The 25,418-nt window shown below is 46.3% G+C and overlaps 1 protein-coding gene across 1 annotated transcript in view; it reads right to left on the bottom strand.

The window, feature by feature from the left end:
* POLE3 (DNA polymerase epsilon 3, accessory subunit) overlaps window positions 1-25,418 on the bottom strand; it is a 274,341-nt gene that overhangs the window by 194,855 nt on the left and 54,068 nt on the right. The window lies entirely within an intron of this gene.

Here is a 25,418-nt window from a genome sequence, read left to right on the forward strand (position 1 = left end):
GATCTTGCATATGAAAGGGCGCTAGGGATTCACTGCTGAATCCATGGCCTGAGTGCTGTTAAGGTTTTCAATCAGGCGACACACACCTTAGTCTCGGCCCAGTATGCAGCGCACGACTGAAATGCTTATGTTTATGTTAGATTCAATATTGAGATGATACACCACTCATATCACACCCCCTTTTCAAATACCCGGGGCACAATGGACCATGAACCAGGCTGGTTGGTAAAATATAATATTTATTTGAAAATTAAAAAATCATACAATTTTTTATATGGGGCAGCAATCACCAATGGGGTGATAAGAACAACAGGAATGTAAGCAATGCACTTAGTTTAACCTTCTATTGACGCATCTATAAAACACCAGGGAATAGGAGCACTTTTTGATTTTAGGTAATATAGCACTTTTAGAATTTCCCCCCTGCAATGTTCACTCAACCCACAAATCAATTCTAAGGGATAAACAGAAGCAGCAGGTAATCAGGAATGACGAATAGAAAACAGAATGGAAATCGGACCTTCCCTCCCCAAACAGAGAAAAACTGATTTTAAACCCTGGTAATGCTAAAAATGACACTCGGAAATGGATGAATAAATGAATGAATGTGTGTAAAAATCTTGAAACAAATATGATACCTCACTACAGCAACCATGTAAAAGTACAAACAAACAATCACAAGCAATGTATAACCAAGAGCATACAGTTCGAAAAGGAGTGGCAGGTTTTAAAACATCTTGCAGCAAATACACATTGGAAACTGGAAAACTTTGCAATTCCCGCCTGAAATTACCAAAACGGCTTTGAATAAAAACCGGTGAAATATGGTTTGTGTTGGGGTGTAGCTATAGATCATAGGTACAAATAGGGAAGTGAAATTAAGTCTCTAGCTGGGAAATTGAGTGAGTTATGCAAGATCTAGTGAGGTTCGTTTTTAGGAAAATAGAGCAGAGAAGCAACAGAAAAACAGCTTTAAAATGGATTGCAAATTTTACTTGAACTGGATTTAATGACTAAGAAAAAGAGAATGCCACCTGTGAATCTCCACAGTTACGCGGCCGTTGTAACTTCACGTGGTGTACTCCGTTTCCTTTATAGAAAATGTATTTAATAAAAATCGCTACTGGTTTATGTTCTAGCAAAACATAAATGAAGAGAAAATCGGCGCCAACACTAGGAATTAAAGGCAGGGTTTAACATATAATGCTGACAATTTTAACAAGATATTGGGTCAGAATAGTATAGCTTAGAGATTGGGATAGGACAAAGCAAGGCAAGGTATAACATGAATTTCTATGGTTCCCATTGATACTCACAGTCCACTTTTTAGTTTTTGGATTTTGGACCGTCAGCGCTCTGGTCACCACACGGATCTGGTCTAACAAAGGACAGCCAGACAAAATCAGCGGGACAGGATCAGCTGGGCATGGACTGGTTACCGGGTAGCACTTGTCACTGGATAAGGTAGGGCATCGGGGTAGCAGGATGGCAGCAGCATGCAGTGAGTGGCAGCCAGCCAATCTGGATCAGGATGCCAAAAGTACCACAGTTTCCCCCTTGTTAATAGGAAACTTAGTGGGTTTGTTTATATTGTAGGCCTTTCTGGAACAGGATCAGCAATGCTTGGCCTTGTAGTTGGGATCTGGAGTCTGGATAGATGGAACAGGAACAGGAACAGGACGCCGGCGCAGGAAAATCAGGAAGTGTGTGTGCCTACGGTCTTGTCAGGGACCCTTATTTATAGTGCAAAATGACATCATCAAGGTAGAGGCTGGGCAGGGTCACTACGCATGCCCCTAAACTACTTGGATTGGGCAGGGGTGCTAATCTCTGCCTTGCTCTCAACTGGTTGGATTTCTAAAGGTAGGATGTCAGGTTTATGAGGCGAGTTTTACAATGTCCAGAAACTCCCACATTTACTTTACTTAAAATCCGATTTTGCCAAAAACATACATTTTTACAATTACAATCTCTGAGAGCTGGTTTGACTGGGCCCGTCACTCATGAATTATGCCTGGTTTTGTTTTGGTGAAGCACAGTGAAATATCCTGGGCATGACAGAGCCTTTTTACTCACAGTGGTTTCAGAATGAACAGATGAAATTGGCGTGAGAGCAGCATTTGGAAAGGGTGAAACGGTTTCATTGTGAAGGGGAATTTTGGCTTTTGCAGCAATGCAGTGCTGCCTTTCCACTTGATTCTATATATATGTTTCAGAACACACTGGCATACTTTTTCAGTGTGCTAGGCAGGATGGTGCAGCCATCTTTTTGTTGCTGCCAAAATGCAGTTTTGAGGTGCTGGTACACACAGGAGCCAGCGCAGCCAGGTTGCTGTTTCTTGCTCAAATGCAGCTTAGTGATGTGGGGCAATGCCTTTGAGTGGGTCAATATATCCCACAGTGCTTGCTCAGGAAGGTTTGAATATATTAACAATCCCAAGTAACATGGGCGACAAACATTTCAATGGTGTGGTGTGCCTTATAGGAAGGAGGCTGTGCATTCAGCGCTCAAAAACTGTACAAGAATAAGGGTATGTGCACCATACCTTTTAGAATGCCTGGGACACATCCTGAAGTAGCTGGACGGGGTGGGGGTGCAGAGTTTTGCATAGCTTCCAACACTAGCCAAAATTCAAAAGGTTTTGTTGCATTAAGCCACCTTAACGTCACAAGCTTTTTTCCTCCACTAAATTTCAAGTATTTTGTTATGCTAGATCTCATACCATCTGCAGAGACTACTGGTCCCTCCTCTACTTCATTCTTCCTTTCCTTCCACAGAGTACCCCTCTACCCGCACTAAAAACGATTCGGGAGTCCAAACAGCTCCCAGCAGCCGCAGCCAGCAGAGTCAATGGCGAGGGTCGATTAGAGCTGTAGGCCAATATGTGGAGAGACACAGGTGAAGTAAAAATTGCTGTTCAATGGCCGAATGACGACACGTTAAAGGATACAATATGGTGCAGCAAGAGCCACATGCCCTACCCCGACCCCACAAAAAATAAGACAGACATCTACGGTCTACAATACACAGGGCCTCATTACACGGTAGGCGTAACCATGGCGCTATTAACGGCATGGTTGCCGCCGGTATTTTACTGTGTCCGCCTTGGTGGATGGCGGAATTACCGCCCTACTCCAAGGTAGGGATGTAACGGTATTACGGTATACCATTAAAGATACCGTGAACCAATGAATTGAACAATAATAACCGTCACATTGTTTATACCAGTATACCGTTCATACCGTTAAGTGTGCTTTTCAATCTGATTTGGAAAGGCTGCAGTAAGCGAGTGCTGCGCAGTCTTGGCCTTGCACTGTTGGATGTGCCGTCTGCCAAATAGTTTCAGTTTGAGCAATTTTTAATGCCATTCCATAAACCACACTTCCTGACACAAAATCAATATGTTAGCAATAGGAAGAATAAATACAGTGCCAAGGAGGAAAAGGGTTTGCTTTTTTTTTAATTTGCATTTTTTTAAAGCGCTCACACAGTCCGCAGGCATCGCGGCGCTGTTAAAGAAATTGTTTTTGTTTATTTAGTTGTCTAATTGTTTTTGTCTTAGTTGCCCATTTATAACACGGTTAAACACCCAGAGGTTTCTAAGCACGGACCCGGGGATCGTATCTGTGTTGCTGCTAGTGTCGTTTTGCTTCCAAGGCGCACACGTTGCCGCTGAGCTATCCTCCCGGGACTTTGGGTTGGCGGCTTTGGGGTTTATATATTTATAATGGATAATGTTTTCTAAACATATAACAATGGGGGATTTCCCTGGTTCTATCATTGAATTTACATATAATAAGTCACACTGCGAAATGTACTCATCTCTGTGGGTATTCCCTGCTGCCATACCAAAGGGTAACATGTCCATGATTACTGAACAACTTTTGGTCCGGAAGTAAACTAAAGGCTGTAACAAAGAGAGAGTGCGTGTGCATGCGCACAAGCATATACTACCATCAGACTCCATTGATCTGTGGCATGCAGGTTATCAAGATGGCAACATATTCATCTTCATCAGTAGCCAGTGGGGGAGCTAAAAGCCTAAATGACCACTTAAGAAAAGCTATTCAGTTTGCTTTGCCAGTCGCAGCAGGGCCCCCCCCCCCTCCTCTTCTCCACACGTGTGTTTGCGTTTGGTGGAAGCAAGGGGTGGCATTTCAGTGGAAAGTATGTTGAAAAGCCCAATTCTGCCCTGAGTGCCTGGTTTTGTTTGTGATGAATAATCTGACAATTTATGACCTTTTAAAAAATATTTAGGATAACTCCACCTGCTATACCGCGATAACCATGATATACCGTCATTTAGAAAGAAGGTTATTGTACCGTCATAAAACTAATACCGTGACACCCCTACTCCAAGGTGAGTGGGGGTGGTAATTCCCCATTCACCAAGGCACTTCCCCATTCCAATTTTTGCCCCAATTTGCGGTACCGTAATTAGCACCAAGGTCCCTTTGCAGCACCCTACTGGTTTTACCAGCCGTTAAGGTCGGGTCCCGCAAAGGGAACTCGTAGTAAGGCGGTAAGGATTTACCGGTAAACGGTACCGGTAAACCCTTACCGCCTACCGTGTCATGAGGCCCACAGTCTGGTTTAGAGGCAGAAATATGGTAGCTCGATGGCAAAGCAATGTTGGTGCATTTCAAGCAAGAGAAACAAACATTTGTCCAATTGGCAGAAAAGAGGTGACTCCAGGACTCAGCGCTGAGTCCTGGAGTCACCTCTTTTTTTGCAGTTATTCGTGGACAGTCTGGGCTCAATATCCGTCCAAATCCAGTGACCCGGGACAATTTGTGGAATTCAGTGAATGAGGTAATGACTTACCTCGACAATTGATAGGGATTGTAAGTCTGAGCAACTTAAAAAATAAACCCCACATATCCGTTTGAAATTTGTCCAATTGGCAGCTGCACAATATAACTGGGCGGTTCAGACCATTGGGCGAGGTGTAAATGCTGTAGCATATATGTGAAGATTCAACAAAACCTGCAAAATTATTCTGTAAGAGGGTTCTCTAAACCAGGCCGCAAAATTAGCACCCACTATTAGCCATTGGCAAGTGATAATTGACTTGTGGTAAGAAATAGTGAGCTCTGTCCATGTGGTGGATGCAGGGGGCAAGTGTTTGTTTTCTTTATGCCTAGCTAGTACGTTGAAATGTGTATAACACCTCTATACTGTACTGCAAGACTAACTATAAAACTTGATAACTAGTTAGAAAGCTTTACACAATATACGCATAGGTGGATTGACAGGGTAGGCAAATGGTCTCCATCAGTGAAGAACTGCAAAAAAGACAAGCCTGTACACAGCATTGCATGAAGGGACACTCCTCTTACTGTACATCATTCAGTGTAAATTGGGTTACCTCATTCCAGCACGTGACAGAGAATGTTGAAAAGTAACATGGGGTTGGGACCACAGCATCGATGAAGTTAGAACGTGTGGGAGAGCTACTGACTGATCACATATGGTTTCACGGAAGCCCCTCAGAATGACTTCTGTGAATAGACATTGCATGTGCTCAAATTTTCAGACTGCACTTTTCCAGTGCTAGATTATGCACATGCTCGAGAGTCCAATGGGAGACAACTGCTACCAAAGCCAATCCACAAAATTACGTTATAATGCAAGGACATCTGCTAAAAGTGAAAAGTTTAAGAGAAAATGTGATAAGATAAAGAGGGATGTTGTACATTTTTATAGTGCTCCAGTTCACCGTCATAGTGGTCTCAAAGCGTGTACATTTTGTCAGAGTTAAGGGGTATTCAATCCCTCCCAGGGAACGAAGGCCACTATCCTGCTGCAAGGCATTGATCGGTAAATAGTGGGATAGAAAAGACTGTGTTGCGGTCGAAATGCTGTGCATTTAAAACAGAGAAAAGGTGATTAAGCAAGTGCTGAAGTACAGAGTTGAGGTGTTAAGAGTGTATATATGTGCAAGGGTCTTGAGATGTGCTCAGCAATCCAAAGTATTTTATGGGCACATTTTGATAAGGTCATGAAAGGTGAGCTGCCTGAACACTTGGGATACTACTCCCAAGTGTATGTGTTGATTGTGCAAAGAAAATTGAAATCGTAAGAGTAAGCAGAAGAAGCCTTGTGTAAGGAAGTGGGAAGATGTCAGCAGACATGGAAGTAGTTCACGAGTGCATAAGTGCAGTACATATTGTAAGAGGCAGAAAGGTAGATAAAAATGGGCCTAAAAAAATATGCACTAGCCCAGCCAGTAAAAACCAATCCCCGGTAAGCAAGAAACTGTGGTCCTCACGCACACTGAGAACTGAGGGGAGAGCAACTGACCATGCATGGCTAGCAACTTGAAATCTTTACACCGGATAATAGTGACCATTAATGTACTGCACATTACTATGCAACGGTTGCTTTGCTCCCTAACGCCACTGAAGAACGTGTCCCTTTCCCAATTCCCATCAAAATAATGATTTGCAGGGTTAGGCGCTCACTGGAATCCTGGGCTTTCATGTCATGATGCCTACCCCAGGGGACCCAGACCAAGTCCAGCAACCCCGGAAGCAGGCATCAAGTTATTCCAAGCAAGCCCAACAACCCCTGCAAGGGGCAATTTGGGTGCAGTCCTGGCGTCTATGGCACCAGGCTCATATGTAGAGTCAGTCCTGGCACCATAGGCGCCAGGCTCAGATTAAAACTTACCTGATGCAGACCATGCTGCAAGAGCTCCAAGCCAAAAGAGGCTTGGAAGGGACTACTTTACCTAGGGACTATTTTTTTACACGGGTGGGGCTGGGGAGGAATACTTACCTGGGACTACTTTGGGCTATTTAAACCACGCCCAAAGAGCAGCACACGCTTCGCGTTATTCGGCATCCAGCAGCGTAACGCTCACCGTGCCTGCAAGTCTGCATCCAGTCTTCTGCCATGCCCGCCTCGAGTCTGGAACTCCTAGAAAAAGGGAGAAAGAAAGAGAAAAGGTTAGAACAAGAGCAATAACTTGGATCCTTACCTGAATTAGCGATCCATCATGCCTTCGAGCTGGAAGAAAGAAGTTATTTTATGAGCGTCGCCTCGCCTGCTGCAGCGCCACGCTGAACTCGCCGGCCTTCGCAGCATCTTCACATTCCACTGCATCCTTCTGCACGTTTCAGCCACCTAAGGGGAAGACAAGAACAGCAAGGTGAGCCAAGGGAATACACAGAGGCAATATTAGTTACCCCCCATAGACTTACCTGATTTTACCACTGGGGGTACTATTCCTCTTCACGGGTCGGCGCATCTTCCACTGCATCCTCACCGAACCCCGGCCCCTAAGGGGAAACAAAAGGACAGCAAGGTGAAACAAAGGGACAAACAAGGGGAAACCTCCTCACCACAATAGACTTACCTGATTTTACCGCCGGAGGCATTATTCCCCGAGACTTCATACTTTCTCTCAGCGCCTGAATAAAGGAGAAAGCAACAGGTTGCATATTGACATTATTTTATCGAACTGTGTTGGATAATACAAATCCTTACCTGAATATTACCAGTTGCCACGAGGAACTCTTCGCTAGGGTCAAGCTGCAACCTGCAGGGAATCAGACGGAGTGAAAGTCAGACATTTGAACTCTTACGAACTACATACTTACGGCGTCTTGCCGGGAATCTCAGAGTCAATATTGTTCTGGAACTCACCAATTCCTTCGAGCCAGTGAAGCAACTGGTTATCTAGGCGCCCCTGCGCTCAATGCAGGATGGAGAGCTCATCTTTCCAAACAATCAGGTGAGACTATAAGAGGAGACATCAAAGGTGATCAGTGGGGAGAACAGTGGGAGTGGTGGGGGGGGTTAATGCTCAACTCCACGGGTGGTTAATTCCCTTTCTCCATTTGCAGAAGAATATTCCTACGGGCCAAGCAAACGAAGCTAGGTGGGCCAGTCCAGTCCGTCATCTCGGCACTACGCATCACATTGGTGGAGACCGCAGCTGTCCAGTTCATATCGACGCCCCTGCGGGAGCCAGGTGAGCATAACATTTCACTACACATGCGTGTTTGATTATCCACGGCATAACAGTTCATGCGGAAGGCAGACTGGCAAGGACAAATTGGGCAGGGAGGATGGATTGAGCATAACAAAGATGTAATACAGCGAGGCTGCCACACGTTTCCACCACTAGCAGGCATGTATACCTGTAGCAGCAGCTCACCCAGTTGGACTGAAAACAACAAAAATAGCAACAAAAAAAATGTAGAAAATCAAAACGGCAAGAAAGCAACCCGGGACACATGGAAAACTGTGAGGTGCCCTCTGGATGTCAGCTTCTTCAAGTCTTTGCAGCATCACGGGAAGATGGCGGAGGTGATCATCCTAAAAACCCTCAGCTCGACCTCTTCTCATGTGGCCAGAGAAAGGCAGCCGCTACCTGATCTTGACCCAGGGGGTGGTATTATGCGGGAGGATCACATGAGAGGGGATTCAGATCAGGGGGAATGGGAGACTCCTCTAGACAATTTCCCCAATGATCCTACAGTCTTAATGGCTTACTGCAAAACTGATAACTTTGATCTAAGAACTAACAAACCTTATGGACTTCAAGTCCCACAATGCTCGTAGTACTGTGATGAGGAAGAGGGGCCCATAGTTAGTAAACGGTTGTAGGCGGTCTAGTTGTTGCAATGGGTAACACCTGAGCTGGACCTTTAAAAACATTTAAAGGCCTTTCAGGTGCGAGGGAGGAAGAATCAGCAGGGATAAACAGAAACTGCAGTTGCCATTGTGTTGGCAGCGGGACGCTATGTAGCAGAGGTGGCACAGGGCGGGACTCCTTGGTTATGCATAGGACGAGCAGCGGGAAGGGTTACTGAAGCCAACCATACTGTGAGAGAGAAGTTCTCCACTCACTAAACTGCTTCGGTATTGGATTTTCACTGGAGAGTGCACAGAGCTGCGAAAGCTCCATTGACGGTCAGCGTGAGTGGTGGCAGATCATCAGGAGCTGTCAGACGCAGAGGAATCATGAAGAACAAAGCAGCAATTCCTGCGAGTCAGACGTAGCCGCCAAGGCATACCGGTGAGTTTGCTTGAAGCAGTTAACCCCGGGGTGCTCCAAAGGAGACCGCAAGATAATAATGATTATTTTGAATACTGAACAATTAAATGAATGCCAACTGGGCGCAACTCTCCTACTGAGGGATTCCAAATAGGAGAATATTGTAACCCGCATTGCCAAACGCCAAAGAAGACTAGAGGGAGAAAGTTGTACACCACATAGCCAGCAGCCAACAGCCAAAATGTTGACAGATCTTAACCAAGGACCGCAGGAGCAAAGCCTCCTTGCAAAAGGGATCAAGGGGGAGAGAACTGTAACCTGCATTGCCTAAGGCAAACAGACCAACAAGAGAATCATTAGCCTTTTGTGACATATCGATTTGGAAGAACATGTAAGCCCATTGTGTTATAAATCAAAAGACAAAAACAGAGAACAGTAGTTGGTTCAAACGTCCCCATTGATGATTCTAGTGTGTACAGTTGGGAACAAACATTACCACAGAGTACAAATAGTATGAGTTTTACCCTGGCAGGCGAGTCAACCAGGGAATGGACAAATAGTGAGATGATTTAAAGTACTGTGGTGTGGTAAAAGGTTGTAGTGGAAATGAAGTGCTACAGCCATCTAGTTTTGATGAACCGTTACATAACTAAAAGTGACTGTTGAACCATCCTGACTAAATCATTACTTATAAAAAAGAAGTATGATGTGCTAACAAGTGATTGACCTTGGAAAAAAAATTGGCTGTTGATTTCTGAATTTTTGTTTGGAGTTAAAGTCTTAACAGGAGGTTGTGGAAACATTAACAATTGCTTTGAAGTGTGAGCAAACCATGGAAGCAAGATAGTCACTGTCAAGTTAAAGGATACATTGAATGTAAATGACTTTGTATCCGACATTGAGTGTAACTGTTATTGAACAGAACCTTATTGAAACTGAACTTTGCTCCAGAGAATCCTAAATTGATTCAGGAGAAGGGAATCCAACCCTTGTCATAAGAATTAATGTTTAGAACTTTTGAATTTGAACGTTATTTACTATATAATTTCGTTGTGTATATTAGTGTGAGGGTCAGATACCTTTTGTACATTAGATCGTTTTTTCCTTAGTCTTAGGTTATTAGGCAGGGATCTACTTCTTAGGCTAGGGAAAGATAAGCATTTGTCTCACTTTTTAAATAAAATGACAACATGTTAGAAAACTATACCTTTGTGCCCGTCTCGCATTTTTGACCACTCACATGGTGTACACCAAAGCGGTGAATGCCCCCTCGAATGCACATGTGGGAATGCCGATTCTAAGGGGAACAAGCAGTTCACAGACAAAATTGGCTCACTTTCAGTAGCAATGGCACACATGTGGCAAGATGCAAGCTGAATGAAAGAACAGGAGATGTGGAAGAGTCTCAGCCGTAGAGGACAGTGGATAAGACTGTACAAAGAACTGGCACGTCTGCGTAAAACAACAAGAGCTCAGCCTACAAAACTCAGTGACCTAGAAAATAGGCTGAAAAGGAATACTTGTTTTTGAGATACCAGGATAAGGTAAAATCATTAACAGCAGCTCACTCACACGGTACTGTTATGTGTAATGATTACAGAATCTCCTTTCGAGACTTGTCACAGAAAGACAAAGGGAAGTTTCTCGGAGCGAAGAATGCTTGGTAGCCTCCTGAAGATTTACGCATTGATGACGGCGGGGAGGCAACAGGTCTTTTGAAGACCCTAAAAACGTACTTCATTACACTGAAAATAAGCTTTAGAAATGAAGGGTAATCTGCTCTCTCAATATAGAAGAAATTATCAGAGCAGGGTCATGTGCATTACAAGGGCATGGCGAACAAATGTGGAGGGTGACATTAATCCTGCAAGTGCTGGAATCTACCTGAAGAGGTTATCAACTGAACTCCAACCCACTGAAGTGTGCTCTCTCACTAATATTGTCATCGAGAAGCATGCCGGTGTTCAATGCCCTCATGAAAAGATTTAAACGTTTGTCATTGTGTTAAAGATAAGGGTAATGTGTACGAGTTATGAAATTCTCACACCCTTTGTGGCAACTTCAGTTGCGGCTTGAGAGGCTGCACAGGATGGGGGGGAGGTGTTTATTTTTACAGGAATCAACAATTCTGGTCACTAAGAAAGGGTTGTTTGGAAAGTAGACATAGATTGAACCCACTGAGATGGGGCATGTTGGAATTACATGTCAAAACATTAGGAATAGATGCAAAGGTAACTTGTTAAATAGTGCTTGGATAGATGCATGCAAGGTATGAGGTCAGCGAGAGAATGAGAGTGACTTGAATGTTTGGTTATGAGTGAGGTTCCAGCCCAGGCAGTTGGGAGAGATGCAAGCCTGGATGGTGGGAGCCAGTGGGTTCCTGCCATGTTCATATACAGCTACTTGAAGTTAACCTGATTTAACTTGAATAAAAGGAACTTGTGAACAATGTGCCTGAAGTGCCAAGGAGCAACACAGGCGACAAGCTTGTCTTCAAACTGGACCCAAGCTGGAACAGATGAACAAGTAAGCTGCTGCGGGGAGTGCAGGAAGACGCCATCAGAACCCACTGCCCCCAACAGTGCATCCCACAACCCAGGGCGTAGAAAAACAAAGCTCCTGCTTGGAAAGGGTAAAGGAAACCAGGGCAGAGTAAAGAAAAAGGGGTGCCAGGTACTGCCAAAATGCACCGAAAGCACATGCCTGGAAAGTCCCTAAGCAGTCAGCTTTGGCTGGTACTAAGGCCCCCTGATGGCAGTGCAGCAGATGGTGCAATGCGAGGCAGGGGCTACCTTCAGTACGGATGCAGTTTGAGACTCTGCTAGGTCGAGCTCCGATGCGAGGTGCCATCAAGGGAGCTGCGAGCTGCTTATGGAGAGAGCCTGAAGGAAGAGCATGCTGAGGTGAGGGATGGAATGTATGCTTACAAAGACCAGCTAAGCTAGTCCAGGAACTCACAGCTAAGAAGATGCAGTGGTCGAAGTGTAAAAAATAAAGTAGTCGAACAGTCCGCAGCCCCATTCAAGCCCTATACCTGGGTCCTTCCTTTCCTCCACTCCATCCTGCAAAATTGTGTTTTACAACCGTTCTAGCAGGACTGAAAACACAATGAAAGAAAATGGATTTAAAATTATCACCATTAGTCTGTTATTGTCCCACTCCGCATGCACCTTCAAGCAGCCTCCCTTCACCATCCTCTGTTCGCACCTTTTGAAGAACATGGCAGGGGATTCCAAGATGGCCACCGCACTGTGAGGACATGCGTGCGAGCACTCCGCCTCTGGTTTAGCCGCATCCTTGCCATGGAGTGATCTGGACTGGGCGTCGACCACAACAGGAACCACAAATGGACCTACGGCAGCCCAGTGTGGTGGGATTTGCCTGACTATTCCCCGTTTAGCATCAGGACTTCGGCCCCAGCACAGTGTGTGGAACACCTACAGTGCGACCCAAGGAGAGAGCCTCTGCTATTCCAGGAGCACCGGGTAGATGGAAGCTGCCTTTCCCTCATCAGTGAGGCGCACCCGGTGCCTGGGTGGACTCTGCATATAATTGGAAGCACTGGTAATTGAAGGCGAAGGAACGCAAAAGCTCTGGTGTGGCGCGATAGAGCTTGGACCCTACCATTGGCAGCAAACTTTGAGTGCCTAGTTCTGGAGTCCGGAGCACGGTGGGCAGGGCGCAATTTAAAACTGGCCCTATAGGAGTCCCATCATTAAGCTTTAATAGGAAAAATGATGTGGTGTATGAGATCATTAGCCGGAAGACTGTTGTACCGTTGCATTACGTTAAAAGGCTCCCGAACATCCAGTGGCACGCATAAATCTGGGGCCAACTTCTGTAAACATTGACTTCACATCTCGCAAGTGGTGGATTTCAGTGACATTTCGCAAGATACATGCAGGAGATTTAGAATTAGGCATACACATCTTCATTACTGATTGCATTTCCTGACCGCTGACCATGTCAAGGCAAGCACACAGAGGAGGGACCTTAGTGGCATTTACGCTAGTGCACTGGTAAAGCTGTGATCAGCGTATACTCCAAGCTCCTCTTAAGAGGCTACTACTCCTCTGGTGAGAACAGTAGACTAAGCAATGGAAAATCGTTTTCCTTCTTGGATGGCATGAGCAAAACACTGGACTTTTTCATGAGGGGAACAAATGGGCCTTAGTAGGAAATCGAAGAGATAGGCAATAGAGAACAGTGCCACACTCGGTCAGTGAATAATCATTTGATTTGATATCCGGTCTCCCTTTTCAACAAATAGGAGTCGTATTTCAGGGTCTCAAATAAAAGATCTGGGGACTCTCGCACGATCAAAGGTTTTAAATACATGCCAGGATGTAGGAAGAAACAGACCCCGGCTGGGCAGATACAGTACAGCTCAATCCACTTGAGAAGTTCCTGGTGAGGTACCCGGATGCAACAGTGCTCACGACTCCACCCGATTTGCATCCGTCATTGGCTCCCTCACTAACGATTCAGGTATGGCAGCCTCCAAAGAAGAGTTTCCAAGACATTCAAGAAAAATGTTCTGCCTCGTTTCAAGCTCAATTCGCCTTGCTCACATTTGAAATCCTTGGCTATCACTTGCTGACTTCAGCAAAGAAATCTCCTCTTTAGGCAAGCGCGTTGATACAAATGAGCGGGCGATTCAGGAACTAGTCGAAGACAGCAAGCAATCGGATACAGCACTAGAAGAACTGTCAAGGATCACGCATAATCTTGAAATTCAATATGAAGATTTAAAGAACCGATATCCTAATTAAAAATCTTCCTGAATCAGTGACAGACGCACCAGGCTGATTTTCAGACCCCTCATTACAGGTGAGGAGGCCGCGAACATTCCGCTAGACCGCGTAAATCGGAGGGGACCGAAGAGGATGGAACCAGGAGCTCGTCCTCATGCTGCATGTGCATTGTACCCACAGAAGGAACAACTATTGAAAGAGGCAAGATCTGCTGGGATAATGGGGGAGAAATCCATCTTTATCCAGACATTTCACTGATAACCCTTCAAAAACGTAGCGACATGCAGGTGGTGGTAAAAAGCTTGGGGAATCAAGTATAAATGGTCCTTCCCGTTTGGACTGCCTTTGTCTTTGGAAGGAAGACAGCAGATAACATCCAGAGAATCCAGTATAGTTCTGCTCCAAATTGAGGAGGATGTAGCTACAGGATCAACGGGAGGAGCTGAGTCCACAACGGTTCGCCGCACCAAACACACTGTCAGGGGAATGGTCCATGACCGATCGACAAAGAAGGACTGAAGAGCCCGACTTAGAGGCCTAAATTCTAAATCTTCGATATATAGGTGCTCCAATGGGACATGTTTGGAACTGTCAAGTATGTGATAAATGGTAAATGTAAGCACAGCAGATTAGAGCGCGACATCCTGGAATTCATCTGTTCAGGTAACAGATGGGGGCGTTAGGATACCCTGTACTTCCCCCATAGACAATGGTTGATTCACAGCCTGTGGTTTGTACCCCAGGAAACAATAGGTTCTGTGACTCGCATCGGGACATTTTTGGGGAAAGTTGGAGAAGGGGACTGGAATAGATTGTAGGGGGGTAAGGGGGGAGGAGAGGGAGGGGGCACCTTGATGTGCACCGATAGCGTCTGAAGATTCCTAGTAGAATAGTGAGTACATTTAACAGCTCCAAGGTAAGATGATTAAATCACACCCAATTCAAGTGCCTATCATTAAACATCAGGGGGCTAAACACCCCACTAAAACTTAGGAAACTGGAAGGCCTGTTGATGCACCACCAACCGGACTTGGTGGCGCGCTTCAAGAAACCCATATTCGGAGGGCGGCAGGCGCAAACTCAGTCTCCGTCAGTACCCCGTTATAATGCAATCGAATGCAGAAGGGAAGGTTGCTGGAGTGCTTATTGCAATCAGACAGGAACCCAGATCAAAATACTGCACACTAAGAGCCACAAAGAGAGCAGATATACATTTACAATTTTTAGAGCTAGGCTCCATCACACCGACGGTGGCCACAATATATTGCCCTAATAGAGGTCAGGAAGGCTTTTTGAAACTTACCCTGAGGCAGCTAGAATCCATTATAGTGGGGGAAATATTACTTTTAGGAGATTTCAATATGGCATGGGACCCTGTCTGTGACGATAACATCACACAACATGCCCAAGCTCCCCCCTCCGCGGCCTTACAACAAAAATGTGCATCACTCTTCCTAGTGGATGTTTTGTTAACGCTTAGGGGGACAGTGAAGGGTTACATATTTTTTCACATGTGCATCGCTCATTCTCACGTATAGATTACATCTAGGCCTCAATTCCTCCGTTAGGTAGTTTTACGCAAATTACGACCGACACAATAACACTAACTAACCATGCACCAATAAAAATAGATCTAAAAATCGTAAAGACAAATCAGACTTTGGACATGGAGATTCCTGACGGAACTAATACAGGACCAAGTTATTAGGGATAATTGCAGCCCAAATTATGTTATTTGAATCCAGTAGGTGAAACCACGATAAATGTAACTTGGGATGCTTTTAAGGCAGCTCTGAGGGGTACCTTGATAGCAGAAGAGGCTTCTAGACGTAGGCAGAAAATGGCAATTGAAATTGAAAGAGGAGGAACTTAGATAATGAAAAATATGCAAACAAACACTGGCCCGACAGGGCCGCAGCTGGCTTACCAAACCAAGAAAGCGGAGAAATCCCTGCTCTCCCTCAGACAAAAATATTACATCAAAGCTTCAAAGCTGACAAGGCAGACAGTCTTTTGGCTACCCAGCTCCGTCAGTTGCTTCCCGAATAATACAGCAGCTTATGCTCACTTCAGGCGACAATTACTGAAACCTCACATTCTCACACAATTCCAATCTTTTTCCCCCCCAATGTATACCAGCCAGAATTCCCAAATTTGCACTGCCACCAGCAGTATTTGGAGACGGTTACCCTTATCAGACTTACGCTAGGGCAAGTCACTATTAAAGAAGTACTTTGGTTCATTTGTGGCCTTCGGTTTAATAAATCACCAGGCCCGGATGGATATCCATCGTTTAATAAAACATACTGTAACATACTGGTAACCCAATTATACAAATTGTTTGCGCACTCTGGTGGTAATTCCCCTTCCATGAATAGTGCTGTTTCCCAAGCCAGGCAAAGACCCGAGCAATTGTGGGGTGTATCATCCTATTGCTTTAATAAATGTAGATGCTAAAATCTAAACTTAATTGTTAGCCAATAAGATAGCTTACACAAATTCCGATAGACACACAATATACAAGATAACATTCAAAGAACATGCCATGTAAATCCAGAAGATTGAGGAAAAGAAAAAAATTTAGAACGGCAGTGCTCGTCTCCATACACGCAGAAAAAGCTTTTCATCGAGCCGAATGGTCGTTTCTCTTTCTCATCTTGGGAAAAATAGGGTTAGAGCCAAAACGTATAGATAAAATTAAGGCCAACTATAAACACCCTATTGCAAGACTATCAATAACTGGCCAGTTATCTCTCCCCATCTCTTTACAACGTGGAACTAAACAAGGGTGCCACTTGTCACCACTACTGTATGCACTCCAGCTGGAACCGCTACTTGTCAAGGTTAGACAGATACGGAGGATAATAGAGGAATTGAATTCGGGGGTATCTCACATAGTCGTACGCAGATGATATGTTTCTCTTGGCCGCAGACCACAAATACATTACAAGCAGCTGAAAAATGTGGGACAGTGGCAGGCCTGAAAATAAATGAAGCTAAATCAGAAATCTTAAACCAGTCTCTTCCTCCCATTGAAGTGCGGGCTTTAAGGTTGCATACACAATCTGGGTGGGCGCCAAATGGGTTCAAATTGCTCAGGGGACTATGAAGTCAACTATCCCCCAATGTTGAAAGGAATCAAAACAGAATTACTAAAATGAGGGTCCTCTCACTATCTCCTGGTTGGGTAGAATCAAATTGATAAAAAAATGGTCATACTCCCTAGAGTTCTGTATATGTTCCAAGCATTACCGATCCGGGGTTCCCGCAACATTCTTCCAGAAGCCCCATCGTTATTTCAGCATTTATGTGGAACAATAATACTCAAGGATAGGCTTAGGCACGTTGACCCGTGGGCTGAGCCTTCCAAGTTGAAGTCTGGGAAATAGTTAAGAAATACCAACTGACGACATTCCCCTCTTCTCCGACACCCTTATTTTCTAATCCCCAATTTACCCCAGGTCTGCACCCGAACACATTTACGGAATGGAAACATGCGTATTGTGAGAGATATGTTTCAGGGGAACGACCCCAAATCTTTTATACAATACAAAAAGGAGCTTGGTAACCGGGAAACTCGTCGATTTCAATATTTCAAAGTAAGGCATTGGATTCTTGCCCCACCAGTAAGGCAGGTGGCACTGAAATTTTACCCCTTTTGAAAATATGGGAAGTCTAATCCAGGAAATAAATCCCTTATTTTGAACCAATATAAATTGATGGCCGACACCACTCCAGAGACCTTAATAAGTTATAGACAGCGCTGGCATCATACATTGGGAGAGGTAGTGCCAGAAGAAGACTGGACGCTTTATGTAAAGCAATTCCAAGATTTACTAGATTGATTCAAAATAAGAGAATTTTGGCACAAACTAATGGTGCAATGGCATTATACACCTACTCGTATAAGGAAAATGAAGCCTTGTATTTCAGATAAGTGTTGGCAGTGTGGAATGGTTGGCAATTGGAAACACATTTGGTGGAGTTGCCCGAGGCTGGTACACTATTGGGAAGAGGTTAATAAATGTATGATTGAAATTTTTAGCCTGTAAGAAGCCAGGACCGCAAGGTCGTATCTTTTGGTAACGATTGAAGAGCAGGGCGGGTTGCGTGCTGGGGGGTGACATTTGAGTGTGGTTATATATGAAATGCCAATAGAAATAAATAAAAAGAAGAACCTGCCAAGCCACAGCCCCATCCCCATCCCTCCCATTGCCTGCTAACAAGTCTGAGCCAGCCAGTCATAGGCAGATCGCGATCAAGCAGGGTGTTTTAGCTGCTTGGGAATGGGTTTTGTATCCGAAGCCATCCGTTGAAAAACAATCCGTTCCAGCACCTCAAAGATAGCGCAGTGCAATGTTGCATTGGCTTGATACCAGCAGGGCTCAGGATCGTGTACCCATAAAGTAAGGGAATGATTATGGGCTGCCCTGAAAAGTAAGGGAACGTGTTACCCTTTAGTTCCTGCCCACTTTGACCTCTGGAGAGGACGTCGGAGGGTGTCGACAAAACGACTTGCTGACGCTCCCAATATGCTATGAGGGAAGGTCACATAGGAACCAGTGCAGATCTGGGAGGAACACTCACGGACTGAGGGTTTAGGCGATGAGAAAGCAATTGTGGATTCGGTTGTTGAGCTGCCCAAAAGATAACCAGTGCATCCTTGACCAATACTTATTTGAAAGAGAGGCTACGTTGTGTGCACAGGTGAAGTACTGCTATCAGGTGCTTTAACTTGCAGCATATGTATTATAGGGTGCAGTTTGGCTTAAATGCATCTAGGGTTACTGAGAATGGAAATGTGCTGTGTAAGCAATAGAGGGCCTTGTTCCGAGTTGGGTGTTATCCCGGCAGTATATCCGCTGGAATACCGCCCGAATTACCGTTAAGGCCACTTGGTCCAGTGGAATTTCCGCCAGATTATACGTGGTGGTTTAAATCCAGATTTAATTTGAGTCCATTGGACTCAATGGAGGTTTTTTGGCGGAATTTCCACCACAGTAATTCCACTGATTTTTCAGGGGTGAGTTGGAAGATTTACCTCCAGGATGTGCAAATCCTCCACTCCAGGCCCAAACTCGTAACTTAGGGTAGTGGTAAAGTTGGCAGCAACTTTACCACTTACCGCCAAACTCGTAATGAGGCCCAGAGTCTTCACAAGGCGTGGATTGTGGGAATTCTAATCACTGGGTGTGAATAGTATCCGTGACATCATTTTCTTTATTGTGCGTGATGGATTGTTGCTAATGAGGAAGAATGTTGGGGGACATAGATTAACATTCCTGAGGATTTACACGATTATGGCTGCTTCTTACAGCATGGACTTTTAAGGAATTAAATATTGTATGCATATTGCTTGTGCGCTTTTAGGTACTTGGAAATGTACTTCATGGTGAGATTAAGCTAGCGCCCATTTACGACAAGTAGCGTTGTGGGACCTTGTTGTAGTGAAATATGTCAGCGAGCAAAGTGTGGGAGTTTTGACATTTCTTTTGAAACGTTGGGTGAGACAAGCAGCAGCTTAAGGGTCTTTGTCGGTGAGTGACTGCGGGGCACATCAGTTCCCTTTGAGTGATGGATAGTGTGTGTTCCCTTTGAGTGATGGATAGTGTGTGGATTAACTGTTTGTAGTGTTCCAACATCTCTGTATGAATGTTGAGTGATCTGTCACTCAGCAGATGTGGATCTGTATAATTTTCAACATGTCAGGGTATGTGTTGCTTAATCTGTCTTTGTGCGGATTGTGGGACTTGCACACATTCAGTTAGGTAATGCACTTATGATTGGGATTTTTTTATTTATGTCAATATAAGTGTTAAGCGGGGTGTGGCTTGGGCAGCCATGGAGTAGGCTGAGTTTCTGCTTTGCTCCGTGATCCGACGATCCTGGGATGCTGGTGCTTCCATACCACAGGCTACTACTACAAAAAAAAGGGCATTATGGACGTGGGAATATGGCAGGAAAAAGATGCACCAACCCGCGACTGAATCAGCGCATGAGAACGCTCGCTTTGATACTTTGTTGCACGGACCGAATGCGGCCAGTTGGCAACAAAATGGCGGCCTGCGAGGAACAAAGATCCACGAAGATAACCAGAGCGCATCCAGTAGGAGCTGCAGATAGAACTAGGATGCGGTCACTGTGGCCGGAATGCCTGCGGGGATTGCGCGCGCCCTGCCCGACCTGCGAATAGGGACCAAGAAAGACCGAGCCACTGATGCGGCGCTGTAAAGGCGGATGACGGTGGACCGCACTCCGCGGCACGATTACAGTGGACACGGCCCCCTCGGAGGACGGAAAGACGCTGGGTTCACCCTGGCAGAGCGAACTGCGATGGGCGCACGCGTGTGACTAGTGCGGCCACCGGCTAAGCTGCCTGGTGGAAAAGAAGTTCGGTGAGGATGTGCGGCTGGAGCTCGTGAGTAAATGCGGGGCTCCGACGCGGTCCACTGGAGAGTGCAGCAGGCCGAACGAGAGGTGAAAGGAAGGAGCAGCGGTACGGCGGATGTGCAGGATCATGCAATTTCCACCCGGAGTGAAGACGAATGTGCGCTGACACAATCATAAAGAGACCCTGGGCCCTGTGGACTACAGGAGTGCCGTCGGAGTTGGCGGGCGCCTCCATGAACAAGAGGCGATCAGATAATACTGGCGGATATATAATGCACATGTGTGCACACATACATAAGCCCGCAGGCTAGACCACATTAAAACATGATGAGCTCTGAACATAGCGGACAAGGCCCGTTACAGTGGGACCTGCTGATGTGGCAAGGACAAGTCAAAGTGAGCGGATTGAGCTGCCCAGGAAGGTGCTGCAAGCATGACACATTGCAGCAAGTGGAAACAAAGGGCATCTGGCACGGGAACATGTGCCGTCAAAATAGTTTGGCAGACACAAAGGACCCCACCATGTGAGTGTGAGGACATCTAGAAAATAGAGCTGGGACTGCGCACAAGGCGAGGAGGTGCGCAAGGAGCTGCTAACGGGCCGAGCTGCTGGACCAGACTCGGGAGCCCGTGGGGACACTGTACCCGGCCAGGTGCACACATGCTGTAGCAGGCAGGTGACGCAGCGCCCACTGAAAGAATAGCACAGCGAACTGGATTGTGCAGTGAGAAAGGAGGAACTGGTTTAAGCGCATTTAGATAGGAATGTGCCCATAAGTAGGAAATGTCCGATTGTGACCAGGCCAAACACTAACTGGCTCTCAGGAAACATGCTATAGAGGTCATAGGATACAGCCCACTCAAAACGCAATTTTTCGAGCCACCGCATAGCGCAACCGGCTGGGGTAGATACCCCAACACCTGACCGAATTGGAGACGTGAAATAATATTGCAGACCTGAGGCCAGACACGTTAAGGAGGATTACACGGTGTCAGTGAAGGGGCTGAGGACCAAAAGCAAGCAATCGACAATGGAGACCTTTGCAAAGACGCAGCGAGCCCCTTCGACCCCGACGCAAGGTGCGACGGCGCCTTCTGCAGACAGTGCCCCGGAGGGAGGCAATCATCAGGTCCTAGCGGCCATAACAGAGCTGAGCACTAAGTGGGGCACAGCAATGGCAGATCTGCGTACGGCCCTTGAGAACAAAATTGACGCAGTAGGAATCGAAGTCGCCCTGCTGCGACAAGACGTTAGAACGCTGGCGGAAAGGACAAGTGGCCTAGAGAGCGCTGTGAAGATTAACACGGATGTCAGCACAAATAACGCAAAGGAGGTACATCTACTTAAATAGCAGGTGGCTAAGAGATCGGGGCGGAAAAGCTCTCGCAGGGGTTTGCGGTTGAACGTGCGCATCGGGCTCTGATGAGGAAACCGCGACCGGGGGCCCCACCGCGGCCAATAATAGCGAAAATCCTAAACTACAAAGACAGGGAGAAGATTTTGGAATATTTTCGCAAAGGCGGTACAATAGAAAGGGCATCCACTAACATCACTGCATATCCTGACTACACTATGTTGGTGAAAAGACAGCGGTACAGTTACTGGCGATTAAGAGAAGACTACGTGCAGCTGGTATCAAATACATGCTTCAGTACCACGCGACACCCCAGAGAAGGTGACGTCTTGGCTGGGCCTGCAGGGCTGCCCAGAACAGGACAAGGAACAAGATCGCCAGAAGCACGATAAGTGATGGGAATGTTGGGGATAAGCAGGGGGGGGGCGAGTTCTGGGGTGGGGTGAGGGAGTCCCAGTATGAAGCGCTGGAACACTTGCTCGTTATGATGTGGCTTTCGGACTCTATTAACCTGTTGGACTGGAATATAGTGCACTGATTGCATAAGCGAGCTGGGTAGCGCTAAGCGTAGCAAATTCAAGACAAACAGGAGCAACAGAATAGATACCCTTTTTCTCTTACCCCCAAGAGTCACTAGTAAAGCGGCCGCTAGGGTGCCTTTACCCTGCTGAGCCACGGGCGTAGGCTTTTGCCGGACGGGCTAGATGCGGGGGTGCCTGAGATCCAGGGATGGAGCTGGGCAACATTTGGGGAGGGTGTTATTTGGGGAGTGTGGGGAGAGAGGGTGGGAGGACTTGTGGTGTTTATAGTTAGAGGGAGTTTAAGTTGGGGTATGAGCCTACATAGACGGGTTAAGCTGCGGGAATGGGACTGCAGGGATGGGGGAGGTGGTAGGAATCTGACAGGCTATGGGGGAACTTAAAGTAGTCACTTGGAACTCCAGGGGGCTTAATAGTTACCTGAAGAGAAACAAGGTTATGCTATACCTGCAGAGGCAGAAGATAGATATTGCACTGCAAGAGACGCACCTGACGCGAGACAAGATGAAGATGATTGGGAGAAAATGGAAGGGAACTATGGTGGGTTCTTCTTATTCGGCCTATTCCACGGGAGTGATCGTTTGGGTGGCACCACATGTTCCGTTCCAGCTGTTAGACACACTGGTGGAGACGGATGGAAGGATGGTGGTGGTGAGGGGACTGGTAGAAAATAGGGATGTAAACACGTATGCCCCAAATCAAAATACTGTTGCATATTTCAAAACGCTGTGTAATAACCTTAGCAACTGTGTGGGTAGTACAGTGATCGGGGGGGGGGGGGGGGGACTTCAATTGCGTGTTAGATCCCAAGGTGGACAGGTCAGATGGAAAAATTGATAAAGCTACCCCGTCGGCTAAAGCGTTATAGACGCTGCTGAATGATTTTGGGTTCGAAGATGTGAGGAGGGCATGTCACCCTCATGAGAGACAATGCTCGCCTTATTCTGCCCCGCAGCAACTACACACAAGGCTGGACTATGTCTTTGCCACTCCAGAGATACTGACAGAAGTCACGCATGTTGAATATAAAGCGAGAGTCCTCTCGGACCACTGGCCCCTGATCTTCGGGTGGCAATGTTGCGCCCCCCCCCCCAGAGCAAGAATCCTGACATGGCGCCTCAGGGCGGAGGCGCTCAGAGACACCCTCTTTAGGGAGGACTTGAGATTATTAATTTCTTCGGGACGAACACGGGCAGTGTGGACTCAGCGGGCACATTGTGGGAGGCCTTCAAAGTAATGATTAGAGGAGTGGCTATTGCAAAGTCGAAAGGGTTGTGGGGAGGGATTCTGGCGGATCTGCAAGAAACTGAGGAAAAACTAGAAAGGGCTCTTTGGGAGAAAACAGTACCAACCTAGATACTGATTTGATACTAAGACTGCAGCAAAAGTGCGCTGGTCACTGGGAAAGGCTATGTAACCTTAACTATAGAAAGTACATAGAGAGACAGCATGCGGGAGGAGATAAACCGGGAAGGAGCTTGGCCTGGCTATAGAAGAGTGAAACCCCTAGACCCCCGATTAGATCAATAATAATAGAAGATGGAAATGTGGTGGACACTCAAGAGGGTGTCAATCTGGAGTTCGCAAACTATTACAGGCAACTATATGTGGAGGAGAACCGCGCGATGATAGAGGAAACCCTAGAGGACATAGGATTGCTGCAGATCAGTGCGGAGGAAAGGGAGGAGCTAGATGCACTGATTACCTTAGAGGACCTAGGGGAGGTGGTGAAACAGCTGCCAACTAGTAAGACCCCAGGAGCTGATGGACTCCCGAGTGAATTTTATAAGATATTTAAAGAGGAGGTGCTCCCACCGTTGTTAGACATGCTGAATCAGGCGTATGAGCTAGGCAGACTGCCAGAATCACTTAGAGAAGCGACTATTATACCACTTCCCAAACCTAACAAGCCAGGGCTTAGCTGTAGTTCTTATAGACCCCTGTCGATGTTGAATCAAGTTAGCAAAATTCTGACCGCCGTTTTGGCAAATAGATTACGGAAGGTTATAGGCAAATTGATGCACCCGAACGAAACGGGCTATGTCCCTGACAGGAACATATCCCATAATCTCAGGAGGCTCCACAGGGTCATTGAACATGGGAACGAAAGCGAGGACGAACTGGCGGTTGTGTGACTGGATGCAATCAAGGCCTTCGACTCAGTCAAATGACCATGGCTGTTGGCGCCCCTGGCCGGCTATGGAATGGGTCCAGGATATTTACAATGGGCTAGGATGCTATATAGCGAACCGCTGGCCAGAGTGAAAACAGGAACAGTGATATTGGAGAGGTGGAAACTAGGCAGGAGAACTGTGCAGGGTTGTCCATGGTCCCCCATGCTATGCACATTAGCCCTGGAACCCTTAGCGATTTATCCAAGGCAGCAATATGACACGATAGGCATCTCTGCGGGTGGGGAACGTCACTTGAAATCATTATATGCAGATGACATATTATACTTGCGATACCCGGAAGAAAACCTCAAATATGTTTTGGAGGTGATGGGGAGATATACAGGATTATCTGGCATGGCAGTGAATCCTCAGAAGTCTAACATGTTTCCATTGGGCGGATATAAAGGGACCCCTCTGAATCAGCTACCGAGGTTGCAGGTACTATGTGCGATTAGTACATTCCGCTACCTAGGAATAGATATATACCACGCAGTGGTGGAAGAGCATATGCGTAATACGGAAGTAGCCATCAGGAAAATTGAGAATTGCATGCGGTTCTGGGTAAAGCTGCCTTTGGCAATGATGGGTCGTAGCGCAATGCTAAAGATGGTGGTCCTGCCTAGGCTCCTGCACTATTTTGGGAATATCCCGTATATGATACCAAAGAAGTTCTTTAGCAGATTGGCAAGTATGTGTAGGGACTTCCTGTAGCATGGCACACGAAATAGGGTGGCCCTCTGGAAGCTACAAAACTTGTATGAGAAAGGAGGTATAAAGCTGCCCAACTATGAGGTCTATTATGTTGCAAGTCAGCTGCAATACGTGGCAAAATGGCTTTCGGAGGATGAAACCACTGAAACCAGATTTTTTAGAGGAGACTGTGCCCCATTTTACCTGAAGAAGATCATGTGGTTGTCCCAAACAGAGATGGGTGGGCGTCCAAAGATGATGGTACTGGGATGGAAGATGTGGCGCAGGGCCTGTCAATTAATGTGGAACCCAAGCCCGTGCTCCCCTCAGGTACCACTGGTTGTACTGGCGGGTGGGGAGGAGCAGTTAAGAATGATGATCAGGAACCATTGGAAGTCGGTCGGTATAGCGACCATGGGGGACATTTGGCAAGAAGGAACCATAAAAGTCTTTGAGGAGTTGGGGGCGGAAACTGGGCTACATACTGGCCAGTATATCACACACCATA

The sequence above is a fragment of the Ambystoma mexicanum genome, chromosome 8 (genome assembly GCF_040938575.1).
Source record: "Ambystoma mexicanum isolate Mex_15411 chromosome 8, UKY_AmexF1_1, whole genome shotgun sequence".
Classification (NCBI taxonomy): Eukaryota; Metazoa; Chordata; class Amphibia; order Caudata; family Ambystomatidae; genus Ambystoma; species Ambystoma mexicanum.